General features: G+C 35.6%; 1 pseudogene; it reads left to right on the forward strand.

The window, feature by feature from the left end:
* The first annotated feature begins 3,213 nt into the window (after positions 1-3,213).
* LOC127546768 (biogenesis of lysosome-related organelles complex 1 subunit 2-like) lies at positions 3,214-3,509 on the forward strand (annotated as a pseudogene).
* Positions 3,510-6,529: the final 3,020 nt, after the last annotated feature.

Here is a 6,529-nt window from a genome sequence, read left to right on the forward strand (position 1 = left end):
TTGATGAGCTTTCCCCTCTAAACTTTCTTAATACTCACCCACCCATGATAACCCACTTTTCTTTTTGCCTGCTTCCAATCAGAGTAAAGCCCACGTGAGCCATAGCAGAGAAGAGTATATTCCCTGACCTTTCAGCCTCTTCATCCCTAATTGGTTCCATGCTTTGGAATTAATTAGATGAGTTGGCAATCCATCACATATTGGAAAAGAACAGAGGCTCTGGAGGAAACACTGATTTACATTATCCCATAAATTACCTCCATTCATGTGAGGCAATGGTCTGGGATCTCAGAGGGATTTCTTCAGGATGCACAAACAGGGACTATAAGGTCAACATGTGGTCCTTTGAGCTGGAAGAACAGGGAGCAGAACTGGTTGGAACTGTTGAGAAGTTTCCCAATAAAAACATTGTCCATTTTTTTTCAGCTCATGGTATTTAGAAAGCCACGCTTCTGAGGGAAGAAGAGCAAGAAAATAGAGGTATAATACTTCTGTATTCTCAGCATATAAAACCAAACCAATATGCTCCCCCAGCAAAAAAAAAAAAAAAAGAAAAAAAGAAAGAAAAAGAAAGCACCCCTCCCAATAGTTGATTATGTGTGAAAATGACACAAATGGCAAACTGATGACCCTTAGCCAAAATTCTTCTTGGTACACAGAAGCTCATACAATCCTCTGAGTGTATTGTGGAAAAAGTCATATGACTGAAAAGGCCCCTCTCATGAGTAGAAGTCAGGTGCCATAGAATCTAATTCCAATTTTATTCCTTAGAGATGTTTTTCTATTAGTTTTCTAGTTGGACAGTTTTTACTTCTCTCAATAACCATAGCAAAATATCTTATTTTCTCTTGGTGTATCATCATTTTGTGCATAGTGTGTGTGTGTGTGTGTGTGTGTGTGTGTGTGTTTTCATGTGTGTGTTTAGTACTGATTGAATAAAGTTGGTTTGTAAATCATAATCTCATCTGATCCTCATGATAACCCCATGGCACCTGTCTCTGTTTGTCTTGTTTTTACAGAGAAGGAAACCAAAGCTGAGAGAAATAAATTATTTCCTCCAAGGTCTCAATAATCCAATTGCTCAGAACAGCTGGATTGCTCAGGAGAGGTTTCTTTTGCTGTTTCTATCATACCAGCCAAAGCTTAAAAATGGAAAAGAAGAGCTCTCTTTTTAAACATCTGAAGATCTGACACTTACTAGGTGTGTGACTTATGGCAATATCAGTTATTGCCATTTTACAGATGAATAAACTGGAGCTCAGAGTGGTAAATAATGTATTCTATTGGCCCACCATGTTCCTGTGAGAATGCTTTGTGCTCCTTAACATACTAATAAGAATTCTTTCATCTTCCTCATTCTTTTTCTCCTCTTCCTTTTCTTCTGTTCCTCACAGATTTTTTTTTTAATTTGCACATTTCACCTTTTTTATTTTTCAATAACCATAGAAAAACATCTCATGTTCTCCTTACTTCCTGGCCAATTTTTCAATAGCTTCCCTGTCACCAAGACTATTAATCTCTGAGGACTTACTCTTATTTCTGGGACTTCTCCCTGGATCTAATATTCTAACTATTGAGCACCATATTAGCTTTTCTACCCAACTACTTTATCAGGGGCAAATATGTGGTGTCTTGGCAGAAACTTTGTCAGGTACTATACATGTACTGCCACCCCCAATTCCTGGTTCTGGAACCATAATCAAATGAATTTTACCATTAACCCTGAGAAGAAGTGCTAATCTACTTCTCCATAATTAATATTATAGGAATTATAATTCCTTTTTGGATCTTTCCAAATCAAAATAATCTCACTGCCTATCTACTCTTTCCCTGCATTGAAATATAAACTTAATGAGAAATGGTTTTCCATTTTATTTTTGTTTTCTGGGTTTTAGCACAGAGCTTGATACATTGTAAACACTTAATGCATGTTTTATTTATTCATTCTTCCTTTTCTTCTTCCATTCATTCATCACAAATTTATTAAGTGACTATGTTCAGGGTTCTACAACTATTTTGTTATTAAAACAAATGAACTCAATACATGTTATATTAAGTGAAATGCTAAAAATTAAATTAGAATGAATCTTGCTGTTACATTTATTGGAAAATTCGGAAATGACTTTTGTATTTTGACATCTTAATTGCTTCCCATTTGGACATGTGTAGACACAGTAGAGCAGTATCTAGGGCAGGGCTACTGAGGCTTTTTCCCAAGGTGCTAGTAGAAGGCAACTAACAACTTTTGTAGTAGCTTAGAAACTGGGGAACTTAGCACCTAGTTAGCAAGAATAATTAATTAAAATAAGAGGATACCAGATGGCTTGCACTTCATTTGGCCCACTACAGAGGAGCTTTCCCCTGAACAGCAACAGCCTGTTCCTTCTCTACCATTATATCCTCTTCAGGAGGTATTTTGCACCATTTGCCCTGGTTTAAAAAAAAAAAAAAAACTGGTTACAATTGTAGACACAATAAATATTTCAAGAGGAAATAAAACAAACCTTGTAAGATTTGAAATTGCTTTTCTGAATACTTTCAGATAACTGAAATGTTTGTTTCTTGTCCTCAAACACAACAACAAATATTATTGACAACTCACTAGATGTATCTGCATAGTTTGGCATAAAGAGATATTATATTCAACTCCCATTTTCTGTTTCTTGTCATTATTCTTCTTTCTCCCAACTGCATGGCTTTTTAATATTATCTCCAAAGTCTGAAACAGACTCTCCTCATTTTACTAAATTTTTATCAAATTTTACATTTTACTAAATTACTAAGTAAAATTTACTAAAGTATCTCTCTTCCTTTAAGGCTTAAATCAAATATGATATATTCTTTCTTGGTGTCTTTAGATAAAAATGATGTGGCCCTCCTTACATTTATTTTTCCTTTAAAAATTCTTGACTGAGGCACCATCTGGCAGCCATTTTCCATCCTCTGCTTTTCTGTCCATCCTTCCCTTCTTCCATTCCCCTTTCCCTTTCTCTTCTCCTTCCCCTTCCCCTTCCCCTCTTCTTCTCTTTTTTCTTTCCCCTCCCCTTCCCCTCTCCCTCCTTCTTCTTCCCTTGCCCCACCCCTCTCTCATTCCCATCCTTCCCTTCATTCTGTCTCCTTCCTTCTTTCTCCCCACCTCCACAAGGCAGTGGTTAAGATAGACCACAGACCTACCCCTCCCCCAAAGTGGGCTTTATAGGAGTGTGCCAGGACATGTTCTCCAAGATAGCCTCCTATCTGATCAGCAAACTGATAAACACCAATGAAAACTATAAACTTCTGGAAAATATGAGCAAATTAACCAGTTTGAGATATCTAGGAATGAAATATATTGTAGTAAAAAGAAATACAAACCTAAAGGACCTAAACCAGAAATATGCAGTACTTGAGCCTTATCTGGATCAGATCACCTTAAATGAGGAACAAGTAACAGTTCTTGAGTAGGCAGTCAGAAAAAGAATGCATATTCAAAGAAATTAGAAGGAAAGTACAAGAAGTTAGAAGGGTGACAAAAGAATTCTTTAGCACAAAGATTTTTAAGTTTGAGAATGTTTCAGAAGAGCTGAAATGCTTCAGCTCCATAAAAGGCAGAGGTGCTGCTTGTCCAGGGAGAAACATAACCCCATCTTGGGTTTGATGTGTAACTCTGGCCACTCCTTAATGTCTTCCTAAAATTGTACCCCCTGGAACTCCATCTTGTAATGTACTTCATTTGGTGCCCTGGATCAGGGCTCAGAAATAAGGATCAACCTCCAGTAGAGGAGATACAGATGAGATGCTCTGGTCTCCTTGTCTCTTCCTTCCTCCCATCCCCTCTTTGATTCCTGTGTTCCCAACCTTTTCTAACTTGTTGCCAATTTATGAAAAAAAAAAAAAACTCTTTTTTTTCGTTATATCTCTATGTTATCATATAGCTCCATCTTCTTCCTCATTCCCTCCCTTCCTCCCTCTCTCTCTCTATGTATCTCTTTCTATTTCTGTCTCTCCCTTATGTCTCTCTGTCTCCCAATATCTCGCTCTCATACCATATAAGTGTCATTAAGCAAAAGAAATGAATACTTGTTAACATCAGAAAATGTATACCCTATTCTGGCTCTAGATTCTACCATCTTTCTACTATCATATGCCTCCTCACATTTTTCATTGCCCTTTGTCTAGACCTTTTCTGAATCTCACTCTGTTCTGTCATATTTGTTATGTAATTACATTTCTGTCCATTGAACTACAGAGTCCTTGAGAAACCATGGAATTTTTTTCTTTTTTTCTAATTTCATGTATGTGCAAAAAACTTATCCATGCTTAATGTATGATGTATGATTTTGTTTTTGTTTTTGCTTTTTTCTCTGAACTATTGATTTGAAAAAGATAATCCTTGTTTTTGAAAAATATGTAAATTTATTGAGCCAATCGATAGGACTTTCCCATGCCTCTCCATATGAGTATCCTTGGCTATAAAGAGCAGAATATCAGAAGAAATATATATATATTTGCAAACCTATCTGTATATTGAAAAATCATTTCTAAGTGAACATTCTACTTCTGATGGTCCTTGAAGATTGGTACATGCGTCAGACAGAACTTCTCAATGAACTATAATAGCTAGTTTCTTTGAAATGATGGGGAGTTCAGACAGCTTCTAAAGGATGAGGTTAAAGAGGGCTCCTGTGGTGAAGGACTGTGATATAATAATACCTTCCAAATGCTTTTCTTCTAAGAAGCAGCAAGCTCATGACACAGACCATCATACCTATTCTCACGATGTCTGGGTGAGACAGGTATTATTATCCAAATTTTATAGTCAAGAAATCGACTCAGGTAGCAAGTGAAAATCTTTCCCAAGGTCCTATAGTGAACTAAGATACTGTGCCAAAATGTCTAGAGACCTGATTTCTGACCCTATATTCTTTTGACTAGACAAAATGATTATACAGAATAAGTCATGTGAGAAGGATTTTGTTATATTACTTCTGAATAAAAAAATTTCAGTGACCACCTTCTACCATCACACCATTGCTAAATGTTCCCACTTAATTAGATAAGCAAATATATATTCAATAAACATTTATGAATGAAATCCAAATGTTTTAGCCTAACACTTAACGTCCTCAACATATATGTTAAATATTTATTAGATATCAATCACTGTGCTAACCACTAGAAATATAAAATTGAGCTGAAAGAAGCTCACATTTTAATGGAGGAAGGCAATACATTAAAAGGAGTTGAAAAGTAGAATGAGAACAAAAGTACTTATATGAGGGCTTAGTAGAGGAAGTCTGAAATACAGTTTGGAGAAAATCCATGATTTCATTTGTATAGGAAATTCTCAGATGAGGACATTTCTTCAATCTAGTAATATATTATGCTTTATATTCTGTAGTTCCCAGAATAATATTAGGTCTATTTGTTCATACATACATATACACATATATATACACATATAGACATATATAACCTCAGTGAATTACCTTAGCTAGATTGATTTCCATAAGTGAGTTTCAGCCTCATTAATTGAATTCTGCCATCTATGTTCCCCTGAGGTCATGTCCTAATAGAATAATATGGGATGGGGACATATACACTTTTCCCCACTGATTCTTTATCCCCTGACATTTTATGTGTAGTTATTTTCTAAAAGATTATGCTGTTAGTACTTCCATGACACAGTCATGCAATTAATTCTGAGAACGTCTTTGTGGGGTGAGGGAGCCCTAAAGAGGTAGAAAAAAGGGGAGAAAAAAGAGACTTAAGGGGAAAAAATTAGAATAATGTTGTGAGGAAGTATAGTAGAGATACAATAAGGGAAGAATAAAGATTACCTTGCAAGAAAGAGTTCAGTTGCAGGATCCAAAGTCATGTGATTTCTTCCAGTATCCTTTGAGAGCAGCTTAGCAAACATGACAAGGATTAACAAGGTCTGGGATATGACAAAACCTGAGAATATTAGGACAATTGGGCAAGGAATTCAAGGATAACAAACAACATTTGATTGAGCTAGTTAACTAAGGTGAAAGCTACAAAGAAAAAAAAAGCAAAGTGAGAATATGGAGAGCAGGAAGAGGTAAAGTTATTAGATAACTCAGTGAAGGTAAAGATTAAGTTTTGGGGAAAGTGAGACTTCCTTAGAACTTAGAATGATAATCAACAAACACAAGTCAAAAAGATAAAGTGCCCCCCCTTAATAGTATTTTTTCCAATTATATATGTAAAATAGTTTTCAACAGTCATTTTATTTATTTTTTTCCTTCCTCCCCTTCTCTCTCCCCAAGCTGGCAACCTGATATAGGTTATATATGTACAATCATATTAAATATATTTCCACATTTGTTATGTTGTGAAAGAGGAAAGAGAAAAAAACACAAGAATGGAAAATTAAACAAAAAGTAAAAATAGTATACTTTGATCTGCATTCAGATATCATGAGTCTTGGAATTGTCTTGAATCTCTCTGTTGATGAAAAGGGCTATGCCTCTCATTATTGATCATCACACAATATTGCAACTACTGTATATAATATTCTCCTGCTCAT

The sequence above is a fragment of the Antechinus flavipes genome, chromosome 2 (genome assembly GCF_016432865.1).
Source record: "Antechinus flavipes isolate AdamAnt ecotype Samford, QLD, Australia chromosome 2, AdamAnt_v2, whole genome shotgun sequence".
In the NCBI taxonomy this organism is placed as follows: Eukaryota; Metazoa; Chordata; class Mammalia; order Dasyuromorphia; family Dasyuridae; genus Antechinus; species Antechinus flavipes.